This window comes from Dipodomys merriami, unplaced genomic scaffold (assembly GCF_024711535.1).
Source record: "Dipodomys merriami isolate MVZ:Mamm:240054 unplaced genomic scaffold, mDipMer1.0.p SCAF_213, whole genome shotgun sequence".
In the NCBI taxonomy this organism is placed as follows: domain Eukaryota; kingdom Metazoa; phylum Chordata; class Mammalia; order Rodentia; family Heteromyidae; genus Dipodomys; species Dipodomys merriami.
In genome coordinates this window covers 1,303,606-1,322,361 of record NW_027203527.1, presented here as the reverse complement: position 1 = coordinate 1,322,361, position 18,756 = coordinate 1,303,606, and the positions used below count along the sequence as shown (strand labels likewise).

The 18,756-nt window shown below is 37.3% G+C and overlaps 1 long non-coding RNA gene and 1 other non-coding gene across 3 annotated transcripts in view; one reads left to right on the top strand and one right to left on the bottom strand.

Annotated features, from left to right (window-relative positions):
• LOC138834371 (uncharacterized) overlaps positions 1 to 18,756 on the top strand; it is a 147,242-nt gene that overhangs the window by 42,827 nt on the left and 85,659 nt on the right. The gene's annotated exons all lie outside the window — the stretch shown is intronic.
• Positions 1,308 to 1,412, bottom strand: LOC138834403 (U6 spliceosomal RNA). Its single transcript, XR_011374092.1, has one exon. It is a non-coding gene; the product is annotated as a U6 spliceosomal RNA (small nuclear RNA).

Sequence of the window (18,756 nt, the reverse complement as noted above, 5' to 3'; positions counted from 1 at the left end):
ATAGTTCATTATTTCTAAAGGATGTGTTGTTCTATAGTGCATAGTGAAATGGAAATAGATAACTTCATAAAGATCTGATTTTACCTAGCCATAGAAATTATTTACATCACTTAAGGGAGGAAAATTCCAAAATTTAGTCAGTTTGAAAATACCTGCTACATATTGGAAAAAACCCACTACATATTGGTCAGATGTTCAACAGTTAAATTTCAGCTCTTTTAAAGGTAGTATTTTGTTGTTTGAGAAACTAGGTGTTATGCTAGGTGTTAAATAGGGCATTTTAATTCTGTCTACTGCATACTGTTTTCATCTAAAGTAATAATACATTGTTGTTAAGATACCATGATCAACGAAGTATTGACTCTAAGAATATAATTTTATTAGAAAGAATAAGGAATTGAGTTGTGAATTATATGTCTATTGCATTATTTTTAGAGTCTTTCTACCAAATCATTAAAATTCTGCCAATAGAGTGTTTTGAGTAGCTCTTGATATAACAGAAAGGTACTGTGTAAAGTCTAGTCAAGGAGGGCTGTCCCTGCTAACAAGGGTCACTTTCTGAAAAACTCTGGGGCCTCTTACATTTTTGTACCACAGCACACTGACATTTAATACCTATTGTAGTTACTTAACCTAATCACTGTACCAAAGATATAATTGATCTTTTTCCTGTAGGAGGAACATCAAATAACAATGCCTTAGTTTTGTACATCTCTGCTCTCTAATGATAGGCTGTCATTTTCAATAATTTACCAGTGATTACGAACAATGTGCGTGGGCTGAGTGTAGTTGCTTGGTAACCACCTTTTAAAACTTTCTTAAATGTAATTGCTTCTCTGCTAGTGAAGCATTGATCCTACAAATTTGCATGGGGCTGCTTTCTAACTAACTCAGCATATTAAATGTGCCATGCTTATTATTTTGGATCATTTGCCTTGTAAATTCTGTTAAGCTAAGCCATCATTGTTAAGATCACTGTCTTCAAACAAAGTAAGACTTCCAAATGATTATCTGTACAATGTCATTTTCCCTGTTTAACTGCATCCCTTCTCATAACTGCTTTCTTTAGAGCTGTGAATAGAAGGTTATGATGAATCATGAAGATCCTTGGGTTCACTTTCAATGAGCCTAAAATCACTTTATTATTTTAAAAATCATATTTTTATTATCTTTGGTTATAAAAGGGGCACAATTCAACATGTCAATTTATGAGCACGAGATCACACTCTCAACATTCTTCCCCATCCCTATCAAACAACTCAGTTTTCCTAGTTTCATAGGATATACCTTTAATACTATGACTGCATTAAAATATAAAATGCTTTACAAATTTGCTTGTCAACCATGCACAGGAACCATCCTAATCTCTGCATTGTTTCAATATTTAGTATATGTGTTGCCAAAGAAATCACTCTAAATTCTTTTAACAATACACCCTTAGTCTTTTCTTTCTTTCTTTTTGTGCTGCAGGGTCTGTGCACTGTCTATGTTTCTTTTTCTCAAGGCTAGTGTTCTACCACTTGAGCCACAGCTCCACTTCTGGCTGTGTGTGTGTGTGTGTGTGTGTGTGTGTGTGTGTGTGTGTGTGATTAATTAGAAATAACTCTTATGGATATGTTTCTGCCTGGGCTGGGTAGTTAGGATTACAGGTGTAAGCCACTTGTGTCTGGTCACACACAGTCTTTATATGTATATAAATCTTATGTGTCAGGTTTGTATCATATAAATATTACTAGTGCCTGCTATCTCCAATTTCACTTTTTCCTATTAATGAAACACATATTGCTATTTAAGAAATATGGCTTAGTATACATCTAGCATATTACTTTGTTTTTTTTTATGATTATGTCTGCCCATATACTGGCTGGTAAAAAGAAATGGTAAAATAATAAACCAGAATTCAAGGTGTATTTCAAATCACTAATTACTGTATGTTTCAATTCTACCTTGTATAGCTGCCCATCTTTTCCTATTTGACAGAAAGAATTTCTATTGGTGTAGGAATAGTTCACAACTGAGAACAAAGTTGACTTACTCTTTGATTCCAAGAATGTAAAGTTAATAGAAACTGAGGTCCTGAAAATATATTTGTATTTTTGACCCTAACCTTCAGACTTAATAAAAGATCTTTGTTTATTAATGTCATTTTATAATGACCAGGTCATTATTGGGAAGAAAAGCAATGAAGAAGGGCACAAGAATGGAGGGAAGAAGGGTGAGCAAACGCAATCATTATATTCAATGTGCGCTATGGAAAAATTGAATTATGTAACTTGAGGATAGGGATGGGAGGGAGAAATGGGCAAGAATGATGGAAGGGGTGAAACTGATCAAGATACATTGCATTCATAACCAACTCATGGAATGGAAACCTCTTTGTAAACTACTTAATAATTTTTTAAAATGATGACCTTCAAGGAAGAATAGAGTTTAGAAAGGAAAAGGAAATTAGAAATAGGGCAATAACCATATTTTTTTTAACTTAATCCATATGCCTGTCTCATCCTCTGACATCTTTCTCATATCTCTGGATCCTAGAGAAAAAAACCCAAATTAATTCTGGAACGACAGCAAGTCTCATAAAGAAACCCTTGGCTCCATGCTAACTTAGTAAGATGGAAGGTGGTGAATGTGGAAAAGAGTAGGTTGCAAACAATACTCCCCAATTCTTTCCGTAGATCCTGATTATCTGGTTATTTCTGGAACTTCATTATTGACACACAGGAGTTAGAAAAGAGTAAGAGCTGGTATATCTGCCAGCTTAGAAGTTCTGCAAATGAATGTTACATGTACTTCCAGTCAGGGACCAGATGGAATATAGCATGGAACCCCAAGAACAAACATCAGAGAGCAAACAGCGAACCCATGGTCAAGGGTTCTGAGCTCTGCCTAACAGCACTGTATACCCCTCCAGCCCACAGGACAGACAGGCTAAGCAGTACTCACCAGAAGATAAGGTGACCTCAGAAAAGTACATCCATAACACAGAGGCCATAATGCTCCCCAGGCTTTTCTAGGTCTTACTTACTTTCCCAGAGAGAAGGATAAAGGATGGGACATCCAAGTCAAAGATTTTGTCTGGTCTTGGAAAAAATTATATTAAGTGAAGTAAGCCAGGCCTAAAGAAACATAGGTCCCATGGTTTCCCTTATTTGCAATATCTAGTATATGTATGAGTCAAGCAGAAAAGGTCAGATAAGGTGATGTTAGGAAAATGAACCCTAAGATATGTATTTAAATGTTTTTTTTTCTTTCATGCATTTGCTTCTAACGCATTTATAAGATTATTTCTTTGTTGCTTTGTATGTCCTTCCCCCACAGTATAACCCCTGCTTTCACTGTATTTGATGTCGGTATAATTTGTGGAGGGGAAGGGGAAAAACAAGTAGTTTAAATAAGGATACAGATGGACCCATTGCAACAATGAGAAGTACAAGTTATCATGTCGAAAACGAACTTTACAACTTTGGTGGGGGGGGGAGTATTGGGGGGGCGGGGAGAGGCTGGAAAGGGATGGGAAGGGTAAACAAAGGAGGAGGCTACAATGCTTGATAAGAAACGTACTCATTATCTTGCCCATGTAATTGTAACCCCTCTGTACAGTATTTTCACAATACTAAATAAATAAATAAATAAAAAGATTTTGTCTGGTAAGTGACATGATTACAAGTAAGTCTATACTTCCCTGAGAAATTCTAGGAAACACCTATTTCAATGTTCTGTATTAGAAAATTCAGGGAAACAAATTTAATTAAGTTGTACAAGTAGGCAAAGAGAACTTATTTGCCCAGTGTTTAATTTATTCCCATGTGTCTCAGCTTCACACGTGTCAAGATAAGAGGGGTTAAGAGGACAACAATAGGAGTGGCAAAGGGATGGATGACAGATGTGCAGACAGGGGTATTGAAGTTACTTACTGTCCCATATGGGGCAGCCTTTGTTCAAATGCACCCTCTTTGTACAATCTCTTAATGATAATAAGAAATTAGATAAAGAAATAATGAAGGCAACCAGATGAGAGGGGATAAAAAGACTAGCTTCTCTGGAAACAAGCAGCCTTAGTCTGAATCCTGGCTATATTGACTGCCAATTTTGTTTGAGGGCAAATTGTTTGATGCTCCAAGTCTGATTTTCATCATGTGCAGAAATAACAGGCAACCTTATCAGGTTATCTGAGGATCTGCAATAGTACATATGAAAGTTTTGGCACATATTGTCTGTAATATAATTACAGTATTCCATGTTCTTGACCCCCAGTGCTCTTCTTTCACCTCTACCCTCTCACTCCATTCTACACCCTCCTCACATTATAAATGACTCTATGGAAGCAGAACTTCTCCCTTACATTCCTTTATATCCACATGTCTGGCACATAGTAGGTGCCAGAGTAAATCAGTTGGGATGGAGTTCTAGGGAGACATCTGAGAATATGAAAGCAATGTCTTTTCCTAGAATAGATCTCAGATCTAGAGAGAAGTGATAGTGGGTTGAATGAAATAGCATCTGATAAGAAATAGCAAATCTCAGACGAGCAGATTTTGGCCAGAGTGAAGGAAGCATCACAATCACACATACTTATAAGAGAAAATCATAAATCTATGGTCGGTATACAGACAAAAATCTTGAGCTATAAAAGATACCATTACAGACCTTTGTGTTTTCTAACAACATGTACATTTGTAGGGAAGTCTCTAGTTGTGTCTCTTGGGTATATTTTTGATGTTATAAAGTAGTTGGCCTTAGATGTTTGAAATTCACCAGATTGTTTTATTTTTAGTCTCTCTCTCTCTCTTTCTCTCTCATACACATACACACACTATCTCTATAGTTTACTGCATGCAAATTGAGTTTTGTTTGTGAAAAATGTAAAAAGAATTTAACTACATCACAAGGTCAGTACTAATGCTTTCTGAATCTTTAAGAGCTTGTAAAGATGAATACAATTTAAAAAGATTTTCATTTGACATTTCAAGACCCCTGTAGGTCTTTAGAATTCAATTAACCTTTAGTCTTGGCTCATTTATAAAATGGGTAACTGACCTGACCTCCTTGGAGTAAGAGCAAACTCTTAGAGGATAATGGGATTAGGATATAGTATACTTTCCCTCCCTCCTTCCTTCTTTCTTTTGTCCTATATTTTTCAAGATATTAAAGTCTTTTAAAATGCTATCTTTATACTTTTATTATTTTTATTATAACTTACATGTATGAAGGAAGGAATACTTGTCTGAAGGAAGAATAATTTTGAAGAGACTTAATGTCCTTAATGGGGTAAAAGATGCAGTTCAACTGTTTTTCTTTTTCTTTCTTTCTTTTTATTTTTTTTGGTCCAGTCATGGGACCTGAACTCTGGGCCTGGGCACTGTCCCTCAGCTCTTCAGCTCAAGGCTAGCACTCTACCACTTGAGCCACAGTGCAACTTCCGGCTTTTTTTTCTGCTTATGTGGTGCTGAGGAATCGAACACAGGGCTTTAAGCATGCAAGGCAAGAGCTCTACCACTGAGTTACCTTCCCAGCCCCTCAACTGTTTTTCTTAAAAAGTAATATTTGATTTTCATATGCTTGACACATGAGCAATATTCTGTGCACAAAATGTATTCTCTAATATTATGACATTATTTATCAATCTATAAATAATTGCTTTTCCTGGATGTGTTGTTGCATTCCTGTAATCTTAGATAAGCAAGAAGTGTCAGGGGAATATAAGGCTAGGTCTGGGCAAAAAGCTTGATACTGTATCTGAAATGTAAACTAAAAAAAAAGAAAAAAGTATCTGAGCCATGGTTCAATGGGTACAGAACTTACTTGCCTACAGTGAAAGAAATGTTCTTGTTTTTTGAGAAAAGTAAAAGGTTAATTCTTGGGTTCTTTTGAAAATAACCATTATAAGATAAATAAATACTTATTTGAAAACTATATTAATGTCATCATCCAATAATTTAGACCAAATATGTTGTGCTTCTTGTAAAGGAGTTCTGTAACCACAGGTAAGAAATATCTAGAGCCACTCCAGCTAGAAGGATCCTACCTGGAACCTCCAGAACCTTTGGAAGGTACACAGTCCTTCTGACACCTTATGTCAGACTTTTGGCCTCTACAACGAGGCTTTTGCTCATTAGCTGGCACTCTACCCCTTGAGCCACACTACCCTGCACCCTACAATTGTGAGAGAAGAAATTTCTGTTGTTTTATGCCACTCAATGTATGTTGATTTGTTGAATCAGTGTGATGGGGACTGAGAATCAGTAGACCATGAGTGTTGCAAATTTAGATGGAAAATAAACAAAATCCAAGATGTTTCACAAGGATAGTTTGTTTGTTTGTTTGTGTGTTTATTGTCAGTCATGGGGCTTGAATTCTGGGTCTGGACGCTATCTCTCAGCTCTTCAACTCAAGCCTAGTGCTCTACCACTTAGTCACAGCGCCACTTCAAGTTTTCTGATGGTTAATTGGAGATAAGAATCTCACACACTTTCCTGCCTGGGTTGGCTTTGAATTGCAATCCTCAGAACTCAGCCTTCTGAATAGCTAGGATTACAGGTGTGAGCCACTGGCGCTCAGCTCACAGGATAGTTTATTGCAGTAAGTTTGGACCTTCAGATATCCTAGGATTTTCAAGGTTGAACAAGAATGGAAGGAATTTGGCTTTTTTCCTGTTATTTTTTGTTGCACGGGTGGTCTCATACTGACCCATAGGGCCTGTTAACTCCAGATTAGACTCAGGCCTCAGATTCAACTTCATTTCCTAGATGGAAGTCTCTAGATGGGCCCAACCTTTATTGTCACAGCACTCCAACAACACCCCTAACTTCTATGTAACACTCATTCCCATTGTGATAATTTCTTTCAATGTCTGTCTAGAACCATGGTGAATTGTCTAAGGGCAGAGGCCTAGCTCTAGGGAGAGAAGCCAGACAAATCTTAATCATTATATCCCATTATCAATCCAGAGTCTGACATGCAATAGGTACTCAGTAAACACATCAACGAATAGAAAGTGAATCCTGCCTTACAGAAAGTGAAATTTGAGGCTTAGATTACTATTCTTAGTGGAATATTTGATGTGTCTTTACTGCAGATTCTTAAGAAACAGAGTTAGTAGGTAAAATGGGATGATAGACATAGAATAAATGATGAAGTACTTCTTTCTGTGCATGATTTGCTGTATTGAAATATATTTATAAACACATCAGTTCCAGTGATTGCTGAGATTGTGCTTTTCACTTTTGAGGATGGTTTATTTTCTGTCACTTCCTGTCATATACCTAGAAAAAAAAAGATGATACCTCCAAGAAAGCACTTACTTAAAAAATTACAAAACACATTTTTATTAGTTTTTAAAGACAAGATTTGAAACTATAGCTTCTTTTTCTAATCAACGATATAAAATTAGCTTTGTGAATAGGCCATCACTTTTTGCTTCTGAGATCAATGTGACCAATTTGTTACTATGACTACTCAACACTAGCCGGAACTGAATCCTTGAGTCTATAGCCAGCATAGACTGCTATTCAATTTTGGTAGATCACAGCTCCAGCTTCACAAGGTGGAATTTCACAAGGTGAAATAATTTTGCAGACATTATTTTGTGGCAGTAAAGTGTTCTTCTTCAAAGGTATTTCTTAAAAACTCTTCATGTACTAGATAACATTAGCTCCATGATAAATTATGTTCTAATAGTGCATAATCTAAGCTTTGAATACATGGCTGTCTAAATCTAAAAGACCAAATTCTTTTCATGAGACAAATTAGAAAATGGGCAGTTCTACTGCTCGCTAGAATGTAGAATACTTTGTCTCCCTTAGCAACAAATTTTAAAAATTCAGGCATAGACCTCACAATTTTCTTTATTTCTGTTACATGTGCCATTTATTTATTTATTTTGTACTGGGTAGACATTTAGTACAACATTGATTAAAAGTAGTAAGATAGGACATCTATGCCTTTCTTCAAGTTTTAGAAGGAATATATTTAATGTTTTTAACGTTTCATGTGAACTTAGCAGTAATTTAGAAAATAATGTATTTAAACATCTTGCTCTTTTTTTTTTTTGGGGTCCATCATGGGATTTGAACTCAGGGCCTGTCTCTGAGCTCTTTTTTCTCAAGACTAGCACGCTACCACTTGAGCCACAGTGCCACTTCCAGTTTTCTGGTGGTTAATTAGAGTTAAGAGTTTCATGGACTTTTCTGCCCAGGCTAGTTTTGAACCATGATCCTCAGATCTCAGCCTTCTTAGTAGCTAGGATTACAGGTGTGAGCCACCAGAGCCTGCCTGGCTTCCTCTTGCTCTTTAGTCAATATAAGTAACAAATTATGTAAGTGCCAAGATTGATTTAGTCTAGCATACAATACTATTATCTGTATAAATATCAAATGTATTTGTTTCCTTTTTATGGTTTTTACAGGCCAATATTAGATAAATTGTTATCAGTCTAAAATTATCTCTGTTTATTAAGGAGAAAATATCCATCTCTCAGCAGAGTACATACAACTAAGAATATGAGATTCAACTTCTGATGGATTATTAATGTTATTATTTATCATTTGAAAGCGCTCTGAGTAAAGAATTAGAATCCTGATTTATTCATCTGTTCTCTTGTTGCTTTACACATCAGGACACTTAAATTCTAGGAAGTTCAGGAGGAAAATCGAACACCTTTTCTCCAGAACTATCTTTACTCAGCTATATACCTTGTTAAATGTCTGTTTTACAAAATGTGTTATATTTGTAACACTTTTGCTTGTGTTACAGCATAAGCAGCTTCTCATTACTTGAAGCAACACAAACATTTCTCTGTTCATACTACTTGAAAAAAAAACCTAATTAACACATTTAAAATTAGAACCAACAGGAAACTAGTAGTTGCAGAATCCTTCCTTTACTCGAAAAGGAGCTTAGTGTGCTTTACTGTTTGTCTGCCTGTCTTCCTCTGCCCTAGCCATTCTCCCAAGACATTGAACCCCAAATGTCCATTTAACATGGAATAGAAATATTCTGTCTGTCTGTCTCTTGTGTTTGGTCTAAGACCAGGATGCAAACTCTGTACCTGATACTTTCCCTCATTGGCTAGCTCTCTACCAACTGAGGCACACCTCCAACCTTTAGACCTGTTTTGATGATAGGAGAATTGCAATGATTTTTCAATTTCATTTTGTTGGGTTTAGAGAGAAAGTATGCAAGCATAATGTCACTTGCCTATGCTCCACATGAACAGACTGACAGCTTTGGGAAATAAAGTTATTTAGCATTGAAACTTCATAAGGACAAAACAAATATCTAAAACCCAGATCAGGCCAGAGCTGAGTGCCTTTCTACCCAGGAAGGCCAAGGTGGGTGTCTGGCAAGTAATGAAATAGGTAGGAAAAATGAGCATTTTACAAATAAAGAAACTAAAACAATTTTTCATGTAGGCAAAATTAGCTGAACTTCAAAAGAACAAAAAATATTTTCTGTGTAAGTTCTTATCTCTGGGTACTTTTGACAAACTACTGATGGAGAAAATGGAGCTGTAAATGAAGCATCAAGGACCCATTCTTCCTTTGCCCTTTCTTAGATGAAGGACATCTGCATCCATCCTCGTTTTCCTATTGTGTTACACGACGATATCACAGTGTCTGACTAGATACAGAAAGAAGAAAACGTGATGGGTGGGAGGATGTACTGGTTTTTCAAGTTCCCCTGCCTTTCCACAATGCACTGTTGCTTGAGGAGTCAAACACATCAAACACTGTTGCTGTGACCTCAGACATCATCTGTTACACGGTGTGTATTTCAGACCATTTAGAAATTTGGTCTTTGTTCAGAACTAAGATCTGTCTCACATTTTTTATATCCTGGAAAACTGTTACCAAGGTGTGCTAGTAAATGTTGAATAACAAGTCTCCAAAAAAAGACAACATCCTAATGTGTAGAGCTAGCTATCCTCCATGGTGTGGGTGCTTCTGACCTGGCTATTTGCAGGCTGCTCATGTGATATCGCTGAACTTGAGGTTTAAAGAGATGAACACAGAATATATTCCATAGCATTTCCACCATATGAGTACAAGAGATAAGATCTCCAAATCATGGAGAGAATGACAAATTGTAGTAAAATTAGAAAATAATGAATTTTGAATATTTATTACGTTTGATTTTAATATGAGAAATGTAGAGGTAAATAGCTTATTTGCAAAGAGGCTGATTATTTCTGTACAGCATGTAACAAGTCTTGTTTTGGTGGGTTTCTTTTACCTGTGGCTTTTCCACTTTATTTTACATTTCAGTTGCTCTGGTTCTAAAAGATTTTTATGCAATGTCTTGGCTTCAGATTTTGTTGTTTTTAGTCAACGATTTGGTTCTGATTCATGTTGTTACATTAATTCCTGAGGTATTTTTAAAGGCTAACATTCTGATAGTGAAACCTTTACCTAACAAGATTTTGTGTCCAAATAGTATCCTGAGCAGATTAAATGCCATCTATATTTTTCTGTTGATTTATTCTTATGAATCAGTATGTTTGCCAAGTATCTTTAAAATATAACAGGCTTTCAATTTATACTAAATGAGGAATATAAATTTTGGACACATTTGACTTTCTGTTCATTATATAAAGAAACAAGTTATAAGTGGCCCTAAACATATAACTTTGAATTTTCCTGTTATTTTGCACAAAATATTTATAGTATCTTGTTTTATAGAGACACAGGAACAATACAAAGAACAACTCTTTCATACCTTTCCATGTTCTGCTTTATTTAGGAATAATACAAGCGTAAGCCTTTTTTTTTTTTTTTTTTTTTTGGTCGTGGGGGCTGAACTCTGGGCCTGGGTGCTGTCCCTCAGCTCTTCAGCTCAAGGCGAGCACTCTACCACTTAAGCCACAGTGCCACTTCTGGCTTTTTCTGCTCATGTGGTGCTTAAGAATCGAACCCAGGGCCTCATGCATGCAAAGCAAGCACTCGACCACTGAGCCACCTTCCCAGCCCCTGTAAGACTTTTTTCTATGCTTTTCTAAATGACTGCTGGTCCAGTGCCTATCATCCAATCCCCCATCCATCCCCCTATTCATCCATCCATTTAACAAACAGTACCTACTCTGCACCAGGTCCTTACCCCCTGTAATGACAAGCTGACATAGCAGAGGAATAGATTTGGGGCTTAGTAATTAGAATCATAGATACCCAAAGACAGAGAAATAGTCAACCAAAGCAGAACACTTGTTACACTCATTTTCCTTTAACAGGGAAATCTTAAAGTAAGGCTCAGGGTGGACATTCCTGAAGAATCTCTCTGGTCTCCTGTGAAGCTTGAGGACTGCTGCAGCAGCATCATTGCCCATAGAGAGAGGCCATAGACAAGGGAGAATTTTCAGTGACCATTATTACAGGAGTGGCAGCCTAAGGGGTCTAATCCACAGAAGGTTTTAGAAATGATCAATAGAACCTAAGTGTCTCTAGAGGCAAAATAGGAAGCAAATGACAGACCCATGCAGAGCCATTTGTACGGTGGTGACTGGTAAGCTGAAGGCAGTTGTCCCAGTAAGAACTCAAGATTCTTGTTCAGCGTTCAATTTTTTGAGACAACTTCCTTATCCGGAACCCATTGAATGAAGTGGTTGGGTCCTCACAAAGAAGAATGCCGCAACAACATGGCAAGTGCATTTCCTAAAGATTCCCTCACTCCTTCTCTATCATCACTTGCTAGGTAATTGTTCACTGGGGAAAGAGAAATGTATAAACATTTTGAGGGCTAGAAACGTGGTCTGACTTGATATTGGTACACAGAGACTAACATCAGGGGTCCATCATGGAAGTATCTGGCAGCCAGGGGAAACAATGGAATCCCAGCCCAAATGAAGTAACAGCCATTTGGACTCGTTTTCTTGTGAGGCTGTCACAGTGAGGAAAGTCAAAATGAAGCTTCTGAAACTTCCTTGGGTCACCCACCTCCTATTCAGGATAATGAGCAAAAGGTGGCTAGCAGAGTTGAAGGCCAGCTAACACACAAGTGGTCGATGGGGAGTAGGAGATAAGCTATAGGAAGACTCAGGGATTTTCTACTCAATAAAGTTTTCAGGGTCTCAGTGTTGAGAGGTATGTTAGATTATTCCTTCCAAATTCCTGCAGCTTGCATCTCCCTGTATGAGTAAGCTCAGGCCCTAATAGGCCTTATGGGGTCAGAAACAATGTATTTTATACCTCTGGCACATGCCATAAGTGACATGAGACACAGCCAGTTTTGAGAGGGACCTGGAGCCAGGAAAAGGTCTGTAGCAGGTGCTAGCTGTTGTGCAAGCAGTCCTGCCACAATGAGGTATTGGAGGTGGAAAAGGTTTACTGAGCTGTTTATGGCAAACTCAGAGGGAGAATCACAGCACAGACCCCTGGGGCTCTCGAGGAAGGCTCTGCTGTCTGTAGCAGACAATCACATGCTTTGCGAACCAGCTCTTTTATGCCACTAGGCTGTAGCAGATAGTAGCTCTTGAATATAGGGTCACAGTAATAATATGCCTGGCATTTTCTGTGTTAAGCTGGGTCTGTTAGATATGTGGAGAATACAGGTAAGGTCCAGCAGCAGTCCTTTATAAGACAGAACAGTCCATCTGGATGGTGTCTCAGCAGGGTGAAAGGTTGTGAGCAATGGTGAGCAGATCCCTATGTCAGCCTCCATGGATACATCATTGATGTTGGTTCAGTCATTGCAGGAGCCATATAAATTGTCCCATGTGAGCAACAGAAGGAAAACAAATCCCAACTTAGTTTACAGGTAGGCTAACTTTGCATGTAGGAATAGGCTGAAAAGGAACTGTAGTTTGTATTATGATCACATCTAGGAGTAGCTTTGAGGGAAGGAAAAAAGATTCAAATAATTGCCAGGGCATAAAAATATATGAGAAAGAAGAAAACATGGAATATGTCAATATATTTCAAACTTAAGGTACAGGTAGAAAAATAATGAGGAAGATTAGCACTAAATCATGAAATCTTGTATATAAGTCTTTTTAGAAACTGCTTTCCTATCTCTTGATAGGAAGGTATTTTAAAATAACAACAGCAACTCAGTAGGAGACTAATGTGAACATATTTTTTCTTTTTGAAATGAGCACTTGGGGGAGTAGTTCGGAGGGGGACAAGACTGGAAAGAGTCCCTGTATTAAACTGGGACCAAACAAAAAACAAAAGAAAACAAAACAACTTAATACCTTAACATGGTAACTGCTTGCTAAGGGAAAAATACGTTCTCTAGAAGTAAATTAACGAAGGAGTTTGCTCAGCTAGTCCCCATAAGTTGAGATTGAGAAGGTAAGAGTGAGAGGTGAGAAGGAGGTGGAGGTGCATATGGCTGAGGGTGGCAGAATCAGAGGGAAGTTAGACCTAGCACCATCTTGCTGCCCCAGAGGAACTTGACTATTGTTCCTTATACTACATCATCTGCCAGCCAGCACTCTCCTCTTCTCTGATTTCTTGTTTGTATTATAAAGCTTAGGTTTCATCTGAGAGATTCATATAATATTCATGAGCTTTTCCTTCTTGATTTACCAGAAATATTTTTTATCAAAGCAATGAGATCTAAGAAAGAAAATGAATAAAGCATGTAATTGTTTTCTTGAAAGTTTTAGCTAGAAATAACTCAAACTAGACATGAACCAGGCACTGGTAGCTCATGCCTATAATCCTAGCTACTCAAGAGGCTATGATCTGAGGCTCACAGTTAGAAGCCAGCCCAGGCAGGAAAGTCAGTGAGACTCTTATCTCCAATTAAGCACCAAAAGAGCTGAGAGTAGAGCTCAAGTGGTAGAATGCTAACCTTGAGCAAAAACTCTCAGGGACAGTGCCAGGCCCTGAGCTCAACCCCCCTCCCCACACACAGACATATAACCCAACAACAACGAAAAGGCATGATGGCTCATACTTGCGAGGCCCATTTGGGTACACAGAGCTTCACTCTGTCTCCAAAATGACACAGGCTAATGTTATAGCTCAGTGGGAGGGTGCTAACCTACCATGCCATAAAACCTTAAATTTGACTCCTAGCCCTGAAAAAACAAAACAAAAACCTGCCAAACACATTTGGTGTTAATTTCCCCTTCATTTTTCACATTTTCTTAAAACTCTTATACTTTATTTCCATACCATTGCTTTCTAGTTAACCTTGAATTCTATCAACAGGTCAAAAAAAAAATCAGAGCAATTGTACCTAGAGGTGAGGTTTTCTCTCAAGACACACACACACACACACACACACACACACACACACATAAACAGAGAGAGAGGGGGGGGGTCTGGGCAATTCGCACTGCAACACTTACCTGATTTGCCTGATTTCTCTCAGAGCCCAGAAAGGACCCCATAATGACTGTCAAAAATCCCTCTGGCTAGGCTCCTTAAGTAAACGAGATTCTTTTCTTTGTGTTCATAATGTATAGTAGCACTTCCTTCACTGCAGGCTAGAAAGAGATTAAAGGATTTCTGGACAAGAAAATAGTAGAGACTTCCATTCACATGATTGTAAAATAGCCAACGATAAACACCAGAAACTGCTAATAGAAATTATGAAATGGTGGTAACCCACTTGCCAGAACCTTTGTCAGTTGTGGTATAGATGGAACTTAGCTGAAGTAAGGAAGGGCCAGTATAAGTTAAGGATCTCAACTTGAAGACTGGGGCATCAAGAAGGACAGTTCTTGGCAGAACCTCCAACCCCATCCTATATTGAGATTTAATGACATGATGGGCTGGCAGCAAGTGACAAGGCAAGGACATGTACTCTTGGGACACGCCACACTTAGTGTGGCAAAGGATGATTTTATTCTTGGCTTACAGTAAACACAGACATCTGTTGCATACAAAGAATCTCAGCTGGCTCCTTGTGAGGACAAACTTGCCAAACAAAGAAATGGGGCATCATTGTAGCTAATTCCTGGCAGCTCAACCAACACAGGATCTCATGTCCAATCTGAGGACCATTCTTCCTGCTCTTACGGACCCTGGCTTTAGTTCTGGTTTACTGACTTGGGGCTTAATCACTCAGACTATTGGGTTATAAATGCATTTAGTGGAAAATTACACTGAATCCAAATCTATGACATCACTTTTTCATCTTGACTTGTCAGATTTGGACAAAGATCCAAATAATCTTTAAGAGAAATCATCTGAATCTCCAGAACAGGACAAGTACAGATGCTTCTTTAGGCTGAGCAGACAGGAAATCCCTTAGAACTATGAAAAGATATTATTGGTTAAAAAGAGATAGCCATGATAAAACACCAGAACAACAACTTTCTACGAACTATAGACTATTCAGAATAGAAGGTGAAAGGTTGTTTTTAATTTATCATCTTAACAAGACAGAGAAGAAGCCATTAGGTCTACAGAAATAAGCAAGGTGATCATGAAGAGCAAACCAAAGTCAGGGAAGAAAGCAAGGAAGAAGAACAGTTGACTTCCATAAAAATTTTTAAATAAATTTCAGACTGCTGTTGCAGAAAATTCAGCCAATAATGTGTATTCTCTGCACCTTCATTCAGGATTCAAAGACAAAAGGAAAAGAGATCTAAAAGAACATAAAAAACAAAACAAAACCAACAATAATTTAAAAATAGAAGGAAAGAGTGAGCCAGAAGATCTAATATGCATGTAATAGACATTCCAGAGACAAATATATGCAGTAAAGGAAATAATTTTATTTTTTCATTCATAGCATTTTACCATTGTAGTTTCCAAGTACATATGGCCAATATGTAACAACAAAACTATCTTATTTTTATATTTATTTTTTAAATTTTATTTTAAAGATGCTGTACAGAGGGGTTACAGTTACATGAGTAAGGCAATGACTAGATGCTGTACAGAGGGGTTACAGTTACATGAGTAAGGCAATGACTACATTATTTGTCGATCATTACCCCTTCCTTTATTGTTGTCACACTATCCCTTCCCTTCCCTCTCCCACATCTCCCCCCTCCCCGAAGTTGTAAAGTTTGTTTCCAATATACTGTCCCGTGGGGATCATTGTTGCAATGGGTCATCCTGTGTCCTTGTTTCAGCGTATGTTTATGTTTTAACTACCCAACTTGTTTTGTTTTTTCCCCTTATTTGGATGAGGAGTATTTCTATGTAAATGATTTTATCATTTGTCCTGAAGTAAATTCTAGATAATTTAAGTATTTGAATTATAAATAAAATTATTTAAAAGATAAAATAAGCAAATATATAATTTAGGTTTAGGTGAGCTTTTCAAAATACTAGTAAAGTTAGAAATCAAAGGAGAGCATTGATAGAAATATTTACATAAAATTAAAAACATCTGTACTTGAAAACTCTATGCTATAAAAAGCAAGATATGTTGGTAATTTATGCAACAAAAGTTATAAAACTGACCTAGCATATGTACCAACTGTAAATATTGGCAAAATATAATGAATTTGTAGAGACATGGATTCACATATAAAAATTGCAAGCACTTTTGGAAACAATGAGACTCTAAAGCACCAGTGGAAATTTAGACTAAGAACATGAATATCAAATTCACAAAACACATATGCAAGATTAACATATATAAAAGAAATTCAATTAAAATTCATTAAAAATACATCTAGTTAAAATGAATTTCACTTTTTACTAATTAAATTGACCAAGATTTAAAACAATCATAGCAACCAAGTCCCATAGATTCACACATTTCTCTCTCTGTGTGTGTGTGTGTGTGTGTGTGTGTGTGTGTGTGTGTGTGTGTGTGTGTGTGTGTGTGTGTGTGTGTGTGTGTGTGTGTGTGTGTGTGTGTGTGTGTGTGTGTGTGTGTGTGTGCCTGAACTCAAGCCTGGACACTATTCCTGAGCTTTTTTGCTCAAGTCTAGTACTCTTCCCCTTGAGCCACAGTTCTATTTCCAGCTTTATGGTGGTAGATAAAGTCTCAAGGACTTTCCTGTCCCTGCAGGCTTTGAAGCATGCTTCTCAGATCTCAGTCTTCTAAGGATTACAGGCGTGAGCCACCTGCACCCAGAAGATTCATACATTCTTATACCACAGATAATGATGTGAAAAAATTCTGGACAATAATTTTAAAATGTACTTTGAAAATCTCAAAATATTTTCAGCATTTGAACAAATCATTTGAGTTTTGGAATTTTGTTATTAAAACCCCCCAGAAAACTATAAGGCGATTTATTTATGGATATACATTCATTTTAGCATATTTAATATTGAAAATTAAAAGAAATCTTGGATGTCTAATGCTTCTTTTGAAAGTGCTTTTGTGGAGTATTTAATATAGTGAGAAAATGTTCATAGTCTGGATGAGAGCAAGAAAGCAAGCTGAAAATGGGAAGTATAGTTGACACTAACAACAAAACTTAACCCAATGATGTGCATGCTTTCTATGTGCCAAGAATTGCACTTCTGGGAACTCAGCAAGTTCTAGCTGTGTTCTCATTTTTGAAGCACATAAGCTGAGGGCCAGAGGTCTTAGATTTAAAGCTCCTTTGCTTTTTCAGGGTCCACTTTATATTATAAACTGCCTTAAAAATTTAAAATATACCCTTATTATCTGAAAACATCCATTAACATATTATTAGTGGTAAGCATATGCCAATTCTTTCTTTTTTTATAGGTTTGTTTTTCTTTTTGTGTACTTGTTTTGGGGCTTTAATTTAGGGCCTCTCAAGCTTTTTTGCTCATAGCTGTTGCTCTACCACTGAATCACATTTCTACTTTTAGCTTTTTGTTGGTTGAATGGAGATTTGAGTCTCTTGGTTTCATATGTTCAGACTGACTCTGAACCTTAATCCTTCGATTTCAAGTCTCCTGAGTAGCTAGGATTACAGGTGCAAGCCACTGGCAAATGAAATACCTTTCTTAAAACCCCAAATTAACTGAAACTAAAGCCCTAACCCATTTTCTTACTATCCCTAGCACACACCCTTTACCTAGTCCCTCATATCTCGTTTATTTATATAACAATATAAATTTTGTCCATGATGATGGTTCTCAGATACTATAAGATACTAAATAATTAAGGAGCTATTTCCAGCTAAACATAAAGCTACTGGCCATCCCACATGCCATAGTAGTTAAATGAGTGGAGTCAGGGGCTGAGTTCCAGTCCTCACTTGAATTTACCATCCATCTCACATCACACACACTGAATTTACTAGTTCAGTTAGCCTGAAGAACTTAGTCATATTCTCACCAAAATGATGGGACCAACAGTAGCTACCTCCTATCTTTGTTGTGAAGATTATGTAAGTTAATATAGATAGATAGATAGATAGATAGATAGATAGATAGAGATTATTTCCCTTTTCCTTCCTTCCTTCCTTCCTTCCTTCCTTCCTTCCTGCCTTCCTGCCTTCCTGCCTTCCTGCCTTCCTGCCTTCCTGCCTTCCTGCCTTCTTTCTCTCTCTCTCTTTCTTTTCCTTCTTTTCTTTTTCCTTCTTTCCTTCTTTCTCTCTCTCTTGTTTGCTTGCTTGCTTTTTGTTAGTCATGGGGCTTGAACTCAGGGCCTGGGTGCTGTCCCTGAGCTTTTTTGCTCTAGGCTAGAGCTCTACCACTTGGAACCATAGCACCACTTCTGGTTTTCTGGTAGTTAATTGGAGATAAAAGGAGGAGGCAACAAAATGGTTGATAAGAAATATACTCATTATCTTGCCCATGTAATTGTAACCCCTCTGTATGGTATTTTCACAATTAAAAAAAAGTTTCATGGACTTTCCTGCCCCTGGCTGGCCTTGAACTGTGATCCTCAAATCTCAGCCTCCTGAGTAGCTAGGATTACAGG